Source organism: Arachis ipaensis, chromosome B1 (assembly GCF_059453495.1).
Source record: "Arachis ipaensis isolate K30076 ecotype BB chromosome B1, ASM5945349v1, whole genome shotgun sequence".
NCBI classification, from domain to species: Eukaryota; Viridiplantae; Streptophyta; class Magnoliopsida; order Fabales; family Fabaceae; genus Arachis; species Arachis ipaensis.
Window position 1 is genome coordinate 143,412,835 of NC_142436.1, and position 20,082 is coordinate 143,432,916.

A 20,082-nucleotide genomic window follows, 5' to 3' on the forward strand; every position below is an offset into this window, starting at 1 on the left:
GAGATTATACCTCAAGAACTCTACAAGGTGGCTGACAAGTCCTCCACTATGGCAAGGTTAGCCTTCCCTCACCTCATTTGCCATCTATGTTACTCATCTGGAGCTTTCATAGAAGGAGACATTCCTATTAAGGAAGAGAAGCCCATCACTAAGAAAAAGATAGAGCAAGCAAGAGAGCCCATTCATGGAGCTCAAGAGGCGCAGGAAGCTCATCACCATGAGATCCCGGAGATGCCTCAAATGCACCTTCCTCCACAAAAATATTGGGAGAAAATCAACACCTCCCTAGAAGAATTGAGTTCCAATATGGGACATCTAAGGGTGGAACATCAAGAGCACTCCATCATGCTTCATGAAATAAGAGAAGATCAAAAAGCAATGAGGGAGGAGCAACAAAGACAAGGAAGAGACATAGAAGAGCTCAAGGACATCATTGGTTCCTCAAGAAGGAAACGCCACCATCACTAAGGTGGATTTATTCCTTGTTCTTATTTCTTCTGTTTTTCGTTTTCTATGTTATGTACTTATCTGTGTTTGTGTCTTCATTACATGATCATTAGTAGTTAGTAACTTTGTCTTAAAGTTATGAATGTCCTATGAATCCATCACCTCTCTTAAATGAAAAATGTTTTAATTCAAAAGAACAAGAAGTACATGAGTTTCGAATTTATCCTTGAACTTAGCTTAATTATATTGATGTGGTGACAATGCTTCTTGTTTTCTGAATGAATGCTTGAACAGTGCATATGTCTTTTGAAGTTGTTGTTTAAGAATGTTAAATATGTTGGCTCTTGAAAGAATGATGACTAGGAGACATGTTATTTGATAATCTGAAAAATCATAAAAATGATTCTTGAAGCAAGAAAAAGCAGCAAAGAACAAAGCTTGCAGAAAAAAAAAAAAGAAAAAAGAAGAAAAAAATAGGCGAAAAAAAAATAGAAAGAAAAAGAAAAAGCAAGCAGAAAAAGCCAATAACCCTTAAAACCAAAAGGCAAGGGCAAATAAAAAGGATCCCAAGGCTTTGAGCATCAGTGGATAGGAGGGCCTAAAGGAATAAAATCCTGGTCTAAGCGGCTAAACCAAGCTGTCCCTAACCATGTGCTTGTGGCGTGTAGGTGTCAAGTGAAAACTTGAGACTGAGCGGTTAAAGTCAAGGTCCAAAGCAAAAAAAAAAAAGAGTGTGCTTAAGAACCCTGGACACCTCTAATTGGGGACTTTAGCAAAGCTGAGTCACAATCTGAAAAGGTTCACCCAATTATGTGTCTGTGGCATTTATGTATCCGGTGGTAATACTGGAAAACAAAGTGCTTAGGGCCACGGCCAAGACTCATAAAGAAGCTGTGTTCAAGAATCATCATACTGAACTAGGAGAGTCAATAACACTATTCGAAATCTGAAGTTCCTATAGATGCCAATCATTCTGAACCTCAATGGATAAAGTGAGATGCCAAAACTATTCAAGAGGCAAAAAGCTATAAGTCCCGCTCATATGATTGAAGCTCTGTTTCATTGATAGTTTGGAATTTGTAGTATATTCTCTTCTTTTTATCCTATTTGATTTTCAGTTGCTTGGGGACAAGCAACAATTTAAGTTTGGTGTTGTGATGAGCGGATAATTTATACGCTTTTTGAAATTGTTTTTAGTATGTTTTTAGTAGGATCTAGTTACTTTTAGGGATGTTTTCATTAGTTTTTATGTTAAATTCACATTTCTGGACTTTACTATGAGTTTGTGTGTTTTTCTGTGATTTCAGGTATTTTCTGGCTGAAATTGAGGGACTTGAGCAGAAATCAGATTCAGAGGTTGAAAAAGGACTGCTGATGCTGTTGGATTCTGACCTCCCTGCACTCAAAGTGGATTTTCTGGAGCTACAGAACTCGAAATGGCGCGCTTCCAATTGCGTTGGAAAGTAGACATCCAGGGCTTTCCAGCAATATATAATAGTCTATACTTTGGCCAAGAATAGACGACGTAAACTAGCGTTCAACGCCAGCCTTCTGCCCAAATCTGGCGTCCAGCGCCAGAAAAGGATCCAAAACCAGAGTTGAACGCCCAAACTGGCACAAAAACTGGCGTTCAACTCTACAAATAGCCTCTGCACGTGCAACACTTAAGCTCAGCCCAAACACACACCAAGTGGGCCCCGGAAGTGGATTTATACATCAAATACTTACTCATGTAAACCCTAGTGGCTAGTTTATTATAAATAGGACCTCTTACTATTGTATTAGGCATCTTTGGTCTCAGTTTTAACCCATTGTTCATCTTAGAAGACTATTGATCACGTTTTAGGGGGCTGGCCATCTCGGCCATGCCTGGACCTTCACTTATGTATTTTCATACGGTAGAGTTTCTACACTCCATAGATTAAGGTGTGGAGCTCTGCTGTTCCTCAAAGATTAATGCAAAGTACTACTGTTTTCTATTCAATTCTTCTTATTTCGCTTCTAAGATATCCATTCGCACCCAAGAACGTGATGAAGGTGATGATTATGTGTGACGCTCATCATCCTTCTCCCTTATGAACGCGTGCCTGACAAACACTTCTGTTCTACATGAAATAAGCTAGAATGAATATCTCTTAGATCTCCTAACCAGAATCTTCGTGGCGTAAGCTAGAATGATGGCGGCATTCAAGAGAATCCGGAAAGTCTAAACCTTGTTTGTGGTATTCCGAGTAGGATTCAATGATTGAATGACTGTGACGAGCTCCGAACTCGCGATTGCAGGGCGTTAGTGACAGACGCAAAAGGATAGTAAATCCTATTCCGGCATGATCGAGAACCGACAGATGAATAGCCGTGCCGTGACAGGGTGCGTGAGCATATTATTCACTGAGAGGATAAGATGAAGCCATTGACAAGGGTGATGCCTCCAGACGATTAGCCGTGCCGTGACAGGGCATTGGATCATTTTTCCGAGAGATGACCGAAAGTAGCCATTGACAGTGGTGATGTATCACATAAAGCCAGCCATGGAAAGGAGTAAGACTGATTGGATGAAGATAGCAGGAAAGCAGAGGTTCAGAGGAACGAAAAGCATCTCCATTCGCTTATCTGAAATTCCTACCAATGATTTACATAAGTATCTCTATCCCTATTTTATTATATAATATTCGAAAACACCATTATCACTTTATATCTGTCTGACTGAGATTTACAAGGTGACCATAGCTTGCTTCATACCAACAATCTCCGTGGAATTCGACCCTTACTCACGTAAGGTATTACTTGGACGACCCAGTGCACTTGCTGGTTAGTTGTATCGAAGTTGTGACAAATTATGAATGTGTAATCACGATTACGCGTACCAAGTTGCTCACGTGCCAGGAATAGTTTGAGCCTGGACATCACAATTTCGTGCACCAATGATCAATCCACATGCTTGCAATCTCTCAAACGTTGAAGCTCATCAATCAAGGCAGTGAAATTGTTAAGGGATGAGCCACCTTCTTGAACAGCAGCTCTAGCCTTCTTCCCAAGCTCTTGAGCGCGCAGTCTGATTTCTTGGGCTTCATTGCCACCATCCATCAACCTCCTTATAGCCACCTCTATGCAACCTCTTCCCACAACCTTCTCTCTTTGGCCATAGCCAGTTGACCTCCATTCATCTACACCAACCTCCACTCCAACCCCGCGCACCTCAGTTATCAGTTTTTCATTATAGAACTGTTCCGAGTGCATTGGCCACGTTATCATCGGAACCCCAGCACTGATGGCTTCCACAGTAGAGTTCCACCCGCAGTGAGACAAAAACCCACCCACGGCGGAGTGCCTCAATATTAAAACCTGTGGGGCCCACCCTCTTATGATAATTCCCCTCTTTGAATTCCTCTCCTCAAACCCCTTTGGCAGCCACTTTTCTTTCATTTCTTCCTCCTCCTCTTTCCCCTCCTTCTCCCGTACCACCCATATGAATTCACAACCCGATGCTTCCACCGCGCATGCTATCTCGTACAGCTGGCAATCCGGGAAGCAGCATAGACTCCCAAAGCATATGTAGACCACAGAGTTTGGATTCTTAGAGTCGAGCCAGCTCATGCACTTCTGAACGCTCAACACGCTCTTCTGTCCTCTCTCCGCTTTTTCTTCAGCGGTTCTGTGAAGAAGACACGCAGGGCCAAGATGCCAGACCTTATGCCCCGTTGTTCTCTCGTAGTACTGGACGTACTCTTCTCCGTCGAGCTCCACGAAATTGTTGAGGATGATGCCGTGGCTTCTGAGCTCTGCCTCAAACGTCGACTCTAGGACCTCCCTTAAAAGCGTTGGTGGGGTTGCTTTCAAGGTGACAGAGTGAGGGAAGTCATGGATGAGAAAGGGAGGCGAAGCATCGGGAGGGACCGGGTGTGCCCTGAAGGACTCGACGGCGCAGATGGCGAAGAGGGAGAAGCCATTGAAGACCAACCTTGGGACGCGGAGCTTGTTGGCCAAGTCTTCCACCCACGGGAACATGAAGTCAGCGACGATACAATCGGGTGGGTGGTGGCCCAGAAAGTGTTCAATGGGCTCACGGAGAGTGTCCATACCGTTGAACACCTTCATGAAGGTGTCGTCGTCGAAGGTGTCTGAGAGGTTCTCGATGCCGTCGGGGAGTCCTACTTCTTGGGAGGGGAAGGGGACAGTATGGAGAAGGAAGTTGGGGTGGTGGGGAGTGGAGGTGCGGATGACTTGGGCGTTGGAGGGGGTAGTGATGATGGTCACGCGGTGGCCACGTGCGGCGAAGACTCTTGCTATGTCGCTGAGAGGGAGCATGTGACCGGCTGCGAGGAATGGGATGAAGTAGATTCTTAGTGGCTGCTGCCTCTGTTCATCAAGATAAGGAGAATGACTTTCCATGGTGGACAGTTGAAGCCAGCAATACCCACCATGTAGAAAATGCAAATAAACCCCATTATATTGGATAAGGGAAAGTCTACGCTAGTACTTAGAAATGAGTGATTACTATTAGATGAAATTTTATATCATTAAATATAGGTGCACCTTAAATATATTATTGATGACTATAACTCACAAAATCTGTTGATTCCTAACACTTCTCATTAGATAAATTAAGAGTGATGATTACTGCCCGTATAGTTTAGCCCTTAATTGTATTCTTTTTAGAGATCGGATTTACTTTTATTTTGAATTCTGAAACCATAAATTAGTAATATTTAGTGAGATATTAGTTAGTTTGAAAATTGAATCTTAATTTTATTTGAAAATATTTTAATAATTTTTTTATTAAAAGATAGAGAAATTTAAACTCACACAATTTCTTATATAAGTAAGTATGAAAAAATTATGTCATTTAAATTATAATGTATTAACTTTTTAATTAAAAAACTTAATTTAATAACTTATATGCAATTATATAGATTTTTTTAAACAATAACTTTTTAGTTGTCACGAATTTTAAAATTTATGTTTTTCTAATAATTGTGGATGAAATTTCAAGTATTAAACTACAATTAACAAGGTAATAATTAAATAATTCCATAAATTCAAGTGGTGGAGGCATTATGACAGAAATCGACAAATAAATAATTATATTTTTAATATATTATTTTACGTAAGAGTTTTTTTTATATATATATAAATTTTATATAGGTATTTTTTTATTTTTTGTCTTATATTAATTTTTTTTGGAATTAATAAGAATTAAATTTTGAATTTTTAGATTATAAAAGTTCTTATACTATATTATAATATCATTTCTCCTACAAATTTAAGTTGATTAAAAAAAATACATTTGAAAGTTATTAATGGGCTAAAGAATGAGGTTTAAACCTATAACAGATTTTAACTTGGTTACAAAAATAGATTGAATTTTAGATGTTACAATCTCTGCTAAAATAATTATGTAGGAGATATTTTATTTTTGTCTTATAAAATCATAATAAAATTAAGACAGAACATAGAAGAAAAATTTGTCACTATAAGAAACACACTGAATACCGTCAGATTTAGCGGCAATTATTATCGTTGGATTTAGCAGCATTTTTTGTATTTTTTTTTTTAAATTATGCAATTTTATTACTGAAAATTGGTCCAATTTGGACTACAGGCAAGTAACATAAAAAGAGGATACGAAGTTCCATCTTTAATAAAATGATTTAACATAAAAAAATAGAAAGGTAAGATAATAACTCAGGGTTCTCTTCTTCTCTTTGGCACACTTCTCCTTGCCATTTCTACCATAGTTGTAGAAGGGGTGGTTCTACCTTCGAATACCCATCTGTTCCTTGCTAACCATATTTGTCATATGAGGTTTGCTGTTTCTGCTCTTTTAGTTACTGTCGGATTTTATGTTCCGATACTAAATCTGACAGTAATCATTGGCGCGAAATCTTATTTCATTAGTGCCAACTTTACCCGCAAATCTTCCATCGGTATATCGGTTTAGTGAAACGCTGTGTCTAGGCAATTTACTGTTGAAAATTTCTGCCAGTAAATCTGACGGTGAAATTGGGATAAACTTCAAACGTGGACCCTTTCCCCTCAATTCTACGAACTCACTATCTTTCTTCTCTCTTGCTCCTCTCGTCTTCTCTCTTCAGTCCTGAAGCTGTCAGCGTCGCCACCACCAGCTAGAGCCTCCGTTGTCGCCACTGAAGCTGTCGGTCACTGCTGAAGCCATTGGGAATATCACTGCTATTCGCGTTTGTGGACACTGCCGCTTCCTGTCACCACCACGCCTCCACCATCCTGTAACCACCATCAAAAATAATTTTGGCATAGTTTTTATATTTTTTTTAAGATGTTTTTGTGAGTTTAGAATTTTATTAAGTTCTTATGAAATTATTGATTAAATTAGTATAATGAAATTTGTAATTAGGATTTAGTATAGTTTTTTTTATTATTTTCAGATTTTTTTGTAAGCCTAGAATTTTGTTTGGTATTTTATCAAATTATTATTGATTAAATTAGTGTAATGAAGTTTGTGATTAAGATTTGGTTTAGTTTTATTATTTTTTTCAGATTTTTTGTGAGTTCAGTATTTTGTTAGGTATTTTATTATCAAATTATTGATTAAATTAGTGTAATGAAGTTTGCAATTAGGATCTCTTATGTTAATTTAATGTAAATATAAATTAAATTAAGTTAAGGTAGGTTAAGTAGGGTGAGATTAAGAGTGCTTGAGCTGTTGGAAGACTTTGGTTAGTTTGTTGAATTAGTTTCACCTTATGAATTTAATAAGTTTTCTTTTTTATTAGGACGGTACTATTTCTCTGAAATCAATTGGAGTTCGTTTCTTCCGTATTCTATGCATTCGTGTTTCACATAGGTTTTCTATCTCTAAATATAATCAATTGTTTAAGTTTTGTGCTAGACTTATTTTTTCTAAGATTGCATTTTAGGACGGAAGTGGGAGAAGGCCGCGTAAAGGCGCCTTCTCGAAACCCTTGTTTGTTAGAAAATTTTGGAATTATAAGGGGTTGTGCACTAAAATGGTTAAGATTTGATGTGCTATTGAATCGTATTTGTTCTAAGTTATGTCTGCATCTCTTTTCTCTGTGAAAACTGTTAAATTTATTTGGTGAATATTTCTGAATTAAGGAAAAGTTCAGCCGAAATTTCGTTTAAATTGTTTAAAACATGTTTGGTTTATGAGAAAATGATAATCAAATTTAGTTAGAGATTTTAATAAGGGGACACCCTGTTGAATTTTCTAAAAATTTTAATAAATTGTGTTGTTGGATGAATTTTAGGGTGTTTGTTGCAAGATGGTTCTAAGTCATCGTTTGTGGATGTATGATGGGGACAACAGTGGACCGAGGGGTTTAAAACCTGAATTATTTGAGGAGGTTAACGCGTTTGTTGCGTATGTCTTTAATATGAAACCGTTTAGGTCTCAAGAGGTATCTAGGTGTCCGTGCTATAAGTGTCGGCTGAGTAAGTAAAGAAGTTAGTTTTTAGATTAGGTCTAAATTCAGTGAAAATTGATTGTTATTTTGTTTTTGACTTTTTGTGTTTAAATTTTGAGTTTGTACTTAAATAAATTCATAAGCCTTTGCTTGATGACATTTGTAGTGTTTTAAATTTAGAAGACATCTTGAAATTTATATTAGACTAAAATTATATTTTAAGATATTTATTTATAAGTTATTTATTATTTTATTATAACAATTTTTTCAATTGAACCATGTTGAACCGATTAAACTAATAAATCAGTAAATTAGTAACTAGAACGGTTTAATAATCGGTCTGATTTTCAGAACCTTGAGTTTACCGAAATACTACTATTACGGATTCAATTTTCGAGTCTAACGACTCAAAACGCCGTGGAGCCCTTAGCTCTATAGCCGGCCCAAGGTCTAAAACCGGCCCAAAATCCAAAACCTCCTATCAACTCAGCACAGTACAATTTTAATAGATTTTTAAATTCTTAAGATTTTTCATATTCTAACTGTTCCGAGGGTTACCTGAAATTGTAGGTCGATCTCGGACGAGATCTTTTGTGCTGATCGGAGATGACGTGTCCAGCGTGTAGGTGGTGGCCGGAGCTGCCGCATCCGACTTGTAGGGCTGGCAACGCTGCTGATCCTTTGTCACCAGAGAGTGGTGGTACCTGCAAGGGACTCCGATGCTTAAGTTAGCATGGGTATTAAGCAGGTTTTTTGTAGAATCAGAGTATGAGCTATACCTGGGTGCTCCAGTGTATTTATAATGGTGAGAAGTGACCTTTTTTAGATAAGATAAGTTAGTTATCTTTATCTTATCTTTGAGCGAGGTCATCTTATCTTCAAGGGAACCGCCCTTATCTCTTATAAGCTTGGGCTGCCTTATGATTTGGGTCGCGTTCCTCTATTTGGGCCCTTTATTGGGCTTTCCTAGCAATTTGGCCGACCTCTTTGAGAAGAGGTCGGATGGTCTGACCTGAAGAGGTCGGTCGCTTTGTCGCTAAACATTCCGGATCGGACAGTTCGACCCAGGGTATGAACAGTGCCCCTGCTCGAGCTCGGTCTTTTTTTTAAGGTCGAGTCTTAGTTTTGGGACTTCGATCCTTCTCTAGTGAAGCCGAACTCGAGCATCTGTCGACTTCCTCTCTGTAGAATCTTTTTTGAATGCGGAACGTTTTCTTAAGCACGCGCTTTTGCATTAACGCTCTGGTCTTGGGAATGTGCGAGGGTTTAATACCCTCATTAATTGATTTTTAATGCCCCGTTTTCCTTGGCTCTTTTATTTTGAACTTTACACACAGAAAACGGTTTCTCTTCTCTATTTTACTTGTAACTTCCCCTTTTCTTTCTCACTTTCTGTTTTTGTATTTTCGCATTTCTTCCAGCGACGTTGCTTGGCGATTGTTGGTGCTCTCTTTTAAAGGCGATTCCGGATTCTATCTTCCATCTTCAACTTCTTTGAAGCTTTCTCCTCTTTCCAGGTTGGTTTTACTTTCTGCTTCTTTACTTCTTTCGTCGCTTTGCCTTCGGTTCTTTGGTAAAGCTTTGATTTTTTGTTTGAATGCATGCTGGAAAGTTTGAACCTTTTCACGTCGTTATGTCCGATTGTTGCTGTGATACGTGTTTCTGGCATTTCTCCTGATGATTGAGGTTTTTTAGGGCTTTGCATGTTTTGCTGCCTTTTGATTTTGTAGCTTTCCGGAATAATAACTTCATTTGATTCTTTTGAAAAAGGTTGCGTCTTTGATGTCCTCCTGTTTGGTATTTGTTGTTTACTTTTTTATTGAAAAAGGGCTTTTCTTTGCTGAGAGTTTTGTTGGAATGTTAGTCTCGTAGATTTTTTCTGAGTCCTTACTTTGTCACTGCCTCCAAAGGATGCCCCTGGACCTTGTCTTGGGGTTTTCCTTTTACTTGTTTGTATGCTTGAATCATGCTCTGCTTATGAGTTGATTTTGACTTTTGCCCGAGGTGTTTTTGGTTGGTAATCTATTTTCTTCTTTCTTGCTGTAGGACTAGTTGACCTCATGTCTTCTCGCAAAAATATTGTTGAGACATCTTCCCAAGTCCCTGAGGGCATGGCCGATTGGGTGGATTCTAAGGTTCTTCTGTGTGTTTCTTTGGTCGACTCCGAGTTTTGTCAGCAGCTTACGCAATTTCATAGGATTTGTAGTAATGGTAGTGATGAAAAGAATTATGAGCTTGTATCCCCTAACTCTGAAGAAAGGGTTTGTTTTTCTACCCGAGTTGTTGGAGAACGTCCCTTTTTCTATGCATACGACTTCTTTTTTAGTCAAATGAATATTACTCTTCCTTTTACCCCCTTAGAGACCAACCTATTGTGGTCTTGTAACGTAGCTCCATCTCAGCTTCACCCCAACTCCTGGGGTTTTATAAAAATCTTTCAATTGCTGTGTCACGAACTTGGTATCCTTGCTTCGCAATCCCTCTTCTTTTATCTCTTTGTTTTGACAAAGCCTGGGGTGGTTAAGAAGAAGGCCGCCTGGGTTTCTTTCCGAGCTACCCAGGGGAAGAAGGTTTTTTCCATGTTTGATGAATCTTTTTGTGACTTTAAGAATTACTTTTTCAGGGTCCGAGATGTTGAGCGAGCTCGGCCCTTTTTTTCTGGATGAAAATGACGAGCCTGTCTTTCCTTTAGAATGGCAAAAGAATGTAATGGTGTCTAAATATACGTGGGAGATGTTAGATGAGGCTGAGCAAGCATTTGTGACTGTGTTGGAAGAAAATTGGGGGCAGCCTCCCTATCTTGATACAAAGAAATTCCTAGGAAATCCCTCTCTTCTCCGAGCTGAGCTGGGTAGTGGTCGATTTCTCTTTTGTATTTTTGCTTTATTTTGTCGAGTTTATTTCTTTTCTCTTCTTTGATTCATAACTTGGTCTTTTGCTATAATGTTTATTTGCAGAGATGATTAAAAATAAAGAATCTATAAAGGCCTTTAAGAAGGCGAGGAAAGCTACTGCAGTTCAGAACATCTCGGCCAAGATGGCTGGGGAGGGGTCTTCTCAGGTTCAGTCTAAGCCACCTGTACCGAGCTCTTTTGGACTGAGGAGGATAATTCCTACTCCTTGGGTTCATTTGGTTGATCCTCCATAGGCTTCTGTCGTTACCTCTGGCGCTCCTCCACCGAAAAAGCAAAAAACCGCTGAACCCTTTAACCTTGATGCCCCTGATTTTGATGCTGTTGAGTTTGTGGACTAGCAAATTAGTCCTTATGGCACCATTCCTACTAACGATGTTTCTCTCCTTCTCCATTTGGACTTTATTACTCGAAGCAGCGTAAAAATGGCACATATGGGGGCGGCTTTATATCGGACTGCTCAAGATCTTCCCATTCATGCTACTAAGGCTTTTATGGAGGAGGCTAAGTTGGAGTTCGACCAAATGAAGGGTTTAAAGGAGGAACTTGAGGTGAGGGTGACTAAGTTGGAGAAAGAGTTGGAGGGTGAAAAGGCCAGTTCAATTGCCTTGGCGGCTTCTGCGAAGTTGGCTGAAGACACGGCGTTGAAGCACAAGGAAATTTATGTCACAACTTATAGGGAGATGATGCGTCTCAGGGATGATTTAGAGTCTGCCCGAGTTGATTACGCCGAGCTCCAGGGTCACCTTGTAGGTAGTGTAACTTCTGCTTATGAGAACCTGAAGGAGCAGGTCTGGGTTCTTGCACCTGAGCTCGACCTTACTCTCTTCAGCTTGGATAACGTCGTAAAGGACGGTAAGATTGTCCCTGATGATGATGATGTTGACCCTCCTTCAGTGCCTGCCTCTAAAGCTTCCGTTGTGCCTACTTCTTCAGCTCCTTCCTCTGAGGCTGGTCATCCCGAGTCAGAGCCTGATTGTCAAATCTTGAACCAGGATGATGGGACCGTGGATGCGGTGCCTCATCAGACTCGTCCTCCTTCCACCCGTGTTGATGCTGCCGAGAAGCCTTCGGATTCTCAATGATTTTTTCTAGATATTTGTGTGGATAGCCCGGCTTGTGGGCGTTTGAACTTTATGTTTTGTAAATGGTGGTTCTGACTTTTTGCTACTTCCTGAGTTGCTTGTTTAGCAACTTCATTTTGAAAAACAAATTAGTTTCCAAGCTCTTGGGGCTGATTTTGGTAGCCTCTTGAGTTTATTATAACTTATGTTTTTCGTAACATATCTGTCTGCATCTGTCTTGGTACCTTTTTAGGTTTTTTGGGAGTGTTGGAACTTTGTTGTCTGACCTCTTTGGATCCATCTTGTATGTTGGTTTCCTCACTTTGGCCTGAAGTTATTTCTAGTAATTCGTTTTGTTTGGACCTTGTTCAGGTCAAGGTTTTTGGGAGGCCGATTTCGTCATGTCGGGATCTTCTAAGTTATTTTAGTAATCCTCTTTCTTGGACCTTGTTCAGGTCTCTTTCAGGGATTACTTTTATAACTTTATGTTTTGGGCCGACTTCATCATGTCGGGCACTTCTAAGTTATTTTAGTAATCCTCTTTCTTGGACCTTGTTCAGGTCTCTTTCAGGGATTACTTTTATAACTTTATGTTTTGGGCTGACCTCATTATGTCGAGCCCTTCTAAGTTATTTTAGTAATCCTCTTTCTTGGACCTGGTTCAGGTCTCTTTCAGGGATTACTTTTAAAACTTTATGTTTTGGGCCGACCTCATTATGTCGGGCCCTTCTAAGTTATTTTAGTAATTGGTATGCGAAATTGTTACTCAGAGGTTGTAAAATTTGTTGTTCATTCTCTCCCTGGAAATGGCGCCAATAACTGGTGCACAATACCATGGTCCAAACATAACTTCACAACTTCGCACAACTAACCAGCAAGTGCACTGGGTCGTCCAAGTAATAAAACCTTACGTGAGTAAGGGTCGGTCCCACGGAGATTGTTGGTATGAAGCAAGCTATGGTCACCTTGTAAATCTCAGTCAGGCGGATATCAAATAGTTATGGAGTTTTCGAAAATAAATAACAAATAAATAGAAAATAAAAATAGAAATACTTATGTAAATCATTGGTGAGAATTTCAGATAAGCGTATAGAGATGCTTTCGTTCCTCTTATCTCTGCTTTCCTGCTGTCTTCATCCAATCAATCTTACTCCTTTCCATGGTAAACTTTATGTAAGGGCATCACCGTTGTCAATGGCTACATCCCATCCTCTTGTGAAAAAAGTCCAAATGCTCTGTCACAGCACGGCTAATCATCTAAGGTTCTCGATCATACTGGAATAGGATTCACCCTCCTTTTGCGTCTGTCACTACGCCCAGCACTCGCGAGTTTGAAGTCCGTCACAGTCATTCAATCCCTGAATCCTACTCAGAATACCACAAACAAGGTTTAGACTTTCTGGACTCTCATGAATGCCGCCATCAATCTAGCTTATACCACGAAGATTCTGATTAAGAGATCCAAGAGATATTCATTCAATCTAAGGTGGAACAGAAGTGGTTGTCAGGCACGCGTTCGTGGGGGAATGATGATGATTGTCACGTTCATCACATTCATGTTGGAGTACGAATGAGTATCTTAGAAGCGGAATAAGTTGAATTGAATAAAGAAACAGTAGTACTTTGCATTAATTCATGAGGAACAGCAGAGCTCCACACCTTAATCTATGGAGTGTAGAAACTCTACCGTTGAAAATACATAAGTGAAAGGTTCAGGCATGGCTGAATGGCCAGCCCCCAAACGTGATCAATATGATCCAAAGATGAACTAAAAAATCATAAGATGTCTAAAAGACTAGTAAAAAGTTCTATTTATACTAAACTAGCTACTAGGGTTTATAGAAGTAAGTAATTGATGCATAAATCCACTTCCGGGGCGCACCTGGTGTGTGCTTGGGCTGAGCTTGAAGTTTACACATACAGAGGCTTCTTCTGGAGTTGAACGCCAAGTTGTAACGTGTTTTTGGCGTTCAACTCTGGTTCGTGACGTGTTTCTGGCGTTTAACTCCAGACTGCAGCGTAGAACTGGCGTTCAACCCTTTTTTGCGTCGTCTAAACTCAGCCAAAGTATGGACTATTATATATTGCTGGAAATCCCTGGATGTCTACTTTCCAACGCAATTGGAAGCTCGCCATTTTGAGTTCTGTAGCTCCAGAAAATCCACTTTGAGTGCAGGGAGGTCAGAATCCAACAGCATCAGCAGTCCTTCTTCAACCTCTGAATCTGATTTTTGCTCAAGTCCCTCAATTTCAGCCAGAAAATACCTGAAATCACAGAAAAACACACAAACTCATAGTAAAGTCTAGAAATGTGAATTTAACATAAAAACTAATAAAAACATCCCTAAAAGTAACTAGATCCTACTAAAAACATACTAAAAACAATGCCAAAAAGCGTATAAATTATCCGCTCATCACAACACCAAACTTAAATTGTTGCTTGTCCCCAAGCAACTGAAAATCAAATAGGAAAAAAAGAAGAGAATATACTATAAATTCCAAACTATCAATGAAACATAGCTCCAATCAGATGAGCAGGACTTGTAGCTTTTTGCCTCTTGAATAGTTTTGGCATCTCACTTTATCCATTGAGGTTCATACTGATTGGCATCTATAGGAACTCAGAGTTTAGATAGTGTTATTGATTCTCCTAGTTCAGTATGTTGATTCTTGAACACAGCTACTTTATGAGTCTTGGTCGTGGCCCTAAGCACTTTGTTTTTCAGTATTACCACCGGATACATAAATGCCACAGACACATAATTGGGTGAACCTTTTCAGATTGTGACTCAGCTTTGCTAAAGTCCCCAATTAGAGGTGTCCAGGGTTCTTAAGCACACTCTTTTTTTGTTTTGGACCTTGACTTTAACCGCTCAGTCTCAAGTTTTCACTTGACACCTTCACGCCACAAGCACATGGTTAGGGACAGCTTGGTTTAACCGCTTAGGCCAGGATTTTATTCCTTTAGGCCCTCCTATCCACTGATGCTCAAAGCCTTGGGATCCTTTTTTATTTACCCTTGCCTTTTGGTTTTAAAGGTTATTGGCTTTTTGCTCTTGCCTTTTGGTTTTAAGAGCTTTTGGCTTTTTCTGCTTGCTTTTTCTCTTTCTTTCTAATTTTTTTTTTTGCCATTTTTTTCTTTCTATTTTTTTTTTTTGCAAGCTTTTGTATTCACTGCTTTTTCTTGCTTCAAGAATCATTTTTATGATTTTTCAGATTATCAAATAACATGTCTCCTTGTCATCATTCTTTCAAGAGCCAACATATTTAACATTCATGAACAACAACTTCAAAAGACATATACACTGTTCAAGCATTCATTCAGAAAATAAAAAGTATTGTCACCACATCAATATAATTAAACTAAGTTCAAGGATAAATTCAAAACTCATGTACTTCTTGTTCTTTTGAATTAAAACATTTTTCATTTAAGAGAGGTGATGGATTCATAGGACATTCATAACTTTAAGACAAAGTTACTAAATACTAATGATCATGTAATAAGACACAAACATGGATAAGCACTTAATATAAAGAAAACGAAAAACAGAAAATTTAAGGACAAGGAATGAGTCCACCTTAGTGATGGTGGCGTTTCCTTCTTGAGGAACCAATGATGTCCTTGAGCTCTTCTATGTCTCTTCCTTGTCTTTGTTGCTCCTCCCTCATTGCTTTTTGATCTTCTCTAATTTCATGAAGGATGATGGAGTGCTCTTGATGTTCCACCCTTAATTGTCCCATGTTGGAACTTAATTCTCCTAGGGAGGTGTTGATTTGCTCCCAAAAATTCTGTGGAGGAAAGTGCATCGCTTGAGGTATCTCAGGGATTTCTTGATGATGAGCTTCCTCACGTGTTTCTTGAGCTCCATGAGTGGGCTCTCTTGTTTGCTCCATCCTTTTCTTAGTGATGGGCTTCTCTTCCTCAATGGGAATGTCTCCTTCTATGAAAGCTCCAGCTGAATAACATAGATGGCAAATAAGATGAGGGAAAGCTAGCCTTGCCAAGGGGGAGGGCTTTTCGGCTATTTTGTAGAGTTCAAGGGAGATGACTTCATGAACTTCTACTTCCTCACCAATCATGATGCTATGAATCATGATGGCCCGATTCACAGTAACTTCAGATCGGTTGCTAGTGGGGATGATGGAGCATTGGATGAACTCCAACCATCCTCTAGCCACAGGCTTGAGGTCCAGTCTTCTAAGTTGAACCGGTTTGCCTTTTGAGTCAATCTTCCATTGAGCTCCTTCCACACATATGTCCGTGAGGACTTGGTCCAACCTTTGATCAAAATTGACCCTTCTAGTGTAGGGGCGTGCATCTCCTTGCATCATAGGCAAGTCAAACGCCAACCTCACATTTTCCGGACTAAAATCTAAGTATTTTTCCCGAACCATGGTGAGATAATTCTTTGGGTTCGGGTTCTTACTTTGATCATGGTTCTTAGTGATCCATGCATTGACATAGAACTCTTGAACCCTTAGGATGCCGACTTGTTGGATGGGGTTTGTTAGAACTTCCCAACCTCTTCTTTGGATTTCATGTCGGATCTCCGAATACTCATTTCTCTTGAGCTTGAAAGGGACCTCGGGAATCACCTTCTTATTGGCCACAACATCATAGAAGTGGTCTTAATGAGCTTTGGAGATGAATCTTTCCATCTCCCATGACTCGGAGGTGGAAGCTTTTGTCATCCCTTTCCCTTTTCTAGAGGATTCTCCGGTCTTAGGTGCCATCAATGGTAATGGAAAAACAAAAAGCTTATGCTTTTACCACACCAAACTTAGAATATTGCTCGCCCTCGAGCAAGAAAAGAAAGAATAGATGAAGAAGAAGAAGAAAATATGGAGGAGAGGAGGGAGAGGTGTATTCGGCCAAGAAGGGGGAAAAGAGTGTTGTGTTGTGTGAAAATGAGGAAGAATGGAGGGCTTTATATAGGGAGGGGAGGGAGGGTTTAGTTTCGGCCATATAGGGTGGGTTTGGGTGGAAAATTGATTTTGAATTTTGAAGGTAGGTGGAGTTTATGAGGTAGGTTTATGGGGAAGAGTGGATGGATGTGAGTGGTGAAGTAGTGATAGGGAAGAGAGATTGAGGTGATTGGTGAAGAGTTTTGGGGAAGAGTATTTATTGGGAAGAGAGGATGAACATTGAGAAGATGGAAGAGAGTGAGTGGTGGTAGGTAGGGATCCTGTGGGGTCCACAGATGCTGAGTTGATCCTGTGGGTCCACAGATCCTGAGGTGTCAAGGATTTACATCCCTGCACCAATTAGGCATGTAAAATGTCTTTGCATGAAATTCTGGCGTTTAAACGCCGAATTGATGCTTGTTCTGGGCGTTCAGCGCCCAGATGCAGCATATTTCTGGCGTTGAACGCCAGCCAGATGCTTGTTTCTGGCGTTCAGCGCCAGCTCTTCCTCAGTGTGCATTTCTGGCGTCTGAACGCCAGGATGCTGCTTGTTTCTGGCGTTCAACGCCAGATCCATGCTCTGTTATGGCGTTGAACGCCAGCCAGATGCTCCTTACTGGCGTTTAAACGCCAGTAAGATCCTCCTCCAGGGTGTGATTTTTCTTCTGCTGTTTTTTATTCTGTTTTCAATTTTTATATTTATTTTGTGACTCCACATGATCATGAACCTAATAAAACATGAAATAACAATAAAAATAAATAGAAATTAGATAAATAAAAATTGGGTTGCCTCCCAACAAGCGCTTCTTTAATGTCAATAGCTTGACAGTGGGCTCTCATGGAGCCTCACAGATGTTCAGAGCATTATTGAGACTTCCCAACACCAAACTTAGAGTTTGGATATGGGAGTTCATCACCAAACTTAGAGTTTGGTTGTGGCCTCCCAACACCAAACTTAGAGTTTGGATATGGGACTGTGGGGGCTCTGGTTGACTCTGCAGTGGGAGAAGCTTACTGTGCCTCTTTTCCATGTTTATAGAAGGATAACCTTGAGTTGTAAACACAAGGGAGTCCTCATTCAATTGAAGGACTAGTTCACCTCTGTTAACATCAATCACAGCTCTTGCTGTGGCTAGGAAGGGTCTTCCAAGGATGATGGATTCATCCTCATCCTTCCCAGTATCTAGGATTATGAAATCAGCAGGGATGTAAAGGCCTTCAACCTTTACTAATATGTCCTCTACTTGTCCATAAGCATGTTTTCTGGAATTGTCTGCCATCTCTAATGAGATTTTAGCAGCTTGTACCTCAAAGATTCCCAGTTTCTCCATTACAAAGAGTGGCATGAGGTTTATTCCTGACCCAAGGTCACATAGAGCCTTTTCAAAGATCATGGTGCCTATGGTGCAAGGTATTAGGACATTTCCAGGATCCTGTTTCTTCTGAGGCAATCTTAGTTGATCCAATGCATTTAGTTCATTGGTGAACAAAGGAGGTTCATCTCCCCAAGTCTCATTACCAAATAAATTGGCATTCAGCTTCATGATTGCACCAAGGAACTTGGCAACTTGTTCTTCAGTGACATCCTCATTCTCTTCAGAAGAAGAATACTTATCAGAACTCATGAATGGCATAAGGAGGTTTAATGGAATCTCTATGGTCTCTAGATGAGTCTCAGATTCCTTTAGTTCCTCAGAGGGAAACTCCTTATTGATCACTGGACGTCCCAGGGGGTCTTCCTCCTTGGGATTCACGTCCTTCTCCTCTCTTGTTGGTTCGGCCATGATGGTCAATTCAATGGCCTTGCACTCTCCTTTTGGATTCTCTTCTGTATTGCTTGGGAGAGTACTAGGAGGGGTTTCAGTGATTCTTTTACTCAGCTGGCCCACTTGTGCTTCCAAATTTCTAATGGAGGACCTTGTTTCATTCATGAAACTCACAGTGGCCTTAGATAGATCAGAGACTAAGTTTGCTAAATTAGAGGTATTTTGTTCAGAGTTCTCTGTCTGTTGCTGAGTGGATGATGGAAAAGGCTTACTATTGCTAAACCTGCTTCTTCCACCATTATTAAAGCCTTGTTGAGGCTTTTGTTGATCCTTCCATGAGAAATTTGGGTGATTTCTCCATGAGGGGTTATAGGTGTTCCCATAAGGTTCACCCATATAATTTACCTCTGCTATTGCAGGGTTCTCAGGATCATAAGCTTCTTCTTCAGAAGATGCCTCTTGAGTACTATTGGATGCAGCTTGCATTCCATTCAGACTCTGAGAAATCATATTGACTTGTTGAGTCAATATTTTATTCTGAGCCAATATGGCATTCAGAGTATCAATTTCAAGAACTCCCTTCTTCTGAGGCGTCCCATTACTCACAGGATTCCTCTCAGAAGTGTACATAAACTGGTTATTAGCAACCATGTCAATGAGTTCTTGAGCTTCTGCAGACGTTTTCTTTAGGTGAATGGATCCACCTGCAGAAGTATCCAATGACATCTTAGCTAATTCAGACAGACCATCATAGAATATATCTAAGATAGTCCATTCTGAAAGCATGTCAGAAGGACACTTTTTGGTCAGTTGCTTGTATCTCTCCCAAGCTTCATAGAGGGATTCACCTTCTTTCTGTCTGAAGGTTTGAACATCCACTCTAAGCTTACTAAGCTTTTGAGGAGGAAAGAACTTGGCTAAGAAAGCCGTGACCAGCTTATCCCAAGAGTTCAGGCTATCTTTGGGTTGAGAGTCCAACCACACTCTAGCTCTGTCTCTTACAGCAAATGGGAAAAGCATGAGCCTGTAGACTTCAGGATCTACTCCATTAGTCTTAACAGTATCACAGATCTGCAAGAATTTAGTTAAGAACTGAAAAGGATCTTCAGATGGAAATCCATGAAACTTGTAGTTTTGTTGCATCAGAGAAACTAATTGAGGTTTCAGCTCAAAAGTGTTTGCTCCAATGGTGGCGATGGAGATGCTTCTTCCATGTAAATTGGAATTAGGTGCAGTAAAGTCACCAAGCATCCTCCTTGCATTATTATTATTTTCGGCTGCCATCTCCTCTTCCTGTTCGAAAATTTCTGTAAGGTTATCTCTGGATTGTTGTATTTTAGCTTCTCTTAGTTTCCTCTTCAAAGTCCTTTCAGGTTCAGGGTCTGCTTCAACAAGAATGTTCTTGTCCTTGCTCCTGCTCATATGAAAAAGAGGGAACAGAAAAATAATAATAATAGGGATCCTTTTTACCCAGGTATAGAGGTTCTCCTGTGTGAGTAGAAGAAGAAAAGAATGTAATGTAAAGAAGGGAAGAAGAGAAAATTCGAACACAGATGGAAGAGGGGGTTCGAATTTGGGTGAGATGAAG

General features: G+C 39.9%; 1 non-coding gene and 1 pseudogene across 2 annotated transcripts; one reads left to right on the forward strand and one right to left on the reverse strand.

Moving 5' to 3' along the window:
* Positions 1-3,029: 3,029 nt before the first annotated feature.
* On the reverse strand, positions 3,030-4,921 carry LOC107619934 (UDP-glucosyl transferase 73CC6 pseudogene; annotated as a pseudogene). The gene has a single exon (XR_015902552.1). The product of XR_015902552.1 is annotated as a UDP-glucosyl transferase 73CC6 pseudogene (transcript).
* Positions 4,922-19,274: 14,353 nt separating this feature from the next.
* Positions 19,275-19,382, forward strand: LOC148578713 (small nucleolar RNA R71). Its single transcript, XR_015903141.1, has one exon. It is a non-coding gene; the product is annotated as a small nucleolar RNA R71 (small nucleolar RNA).
* Positions 19,383-20,082: the final 700 nt, after the last annotated feature.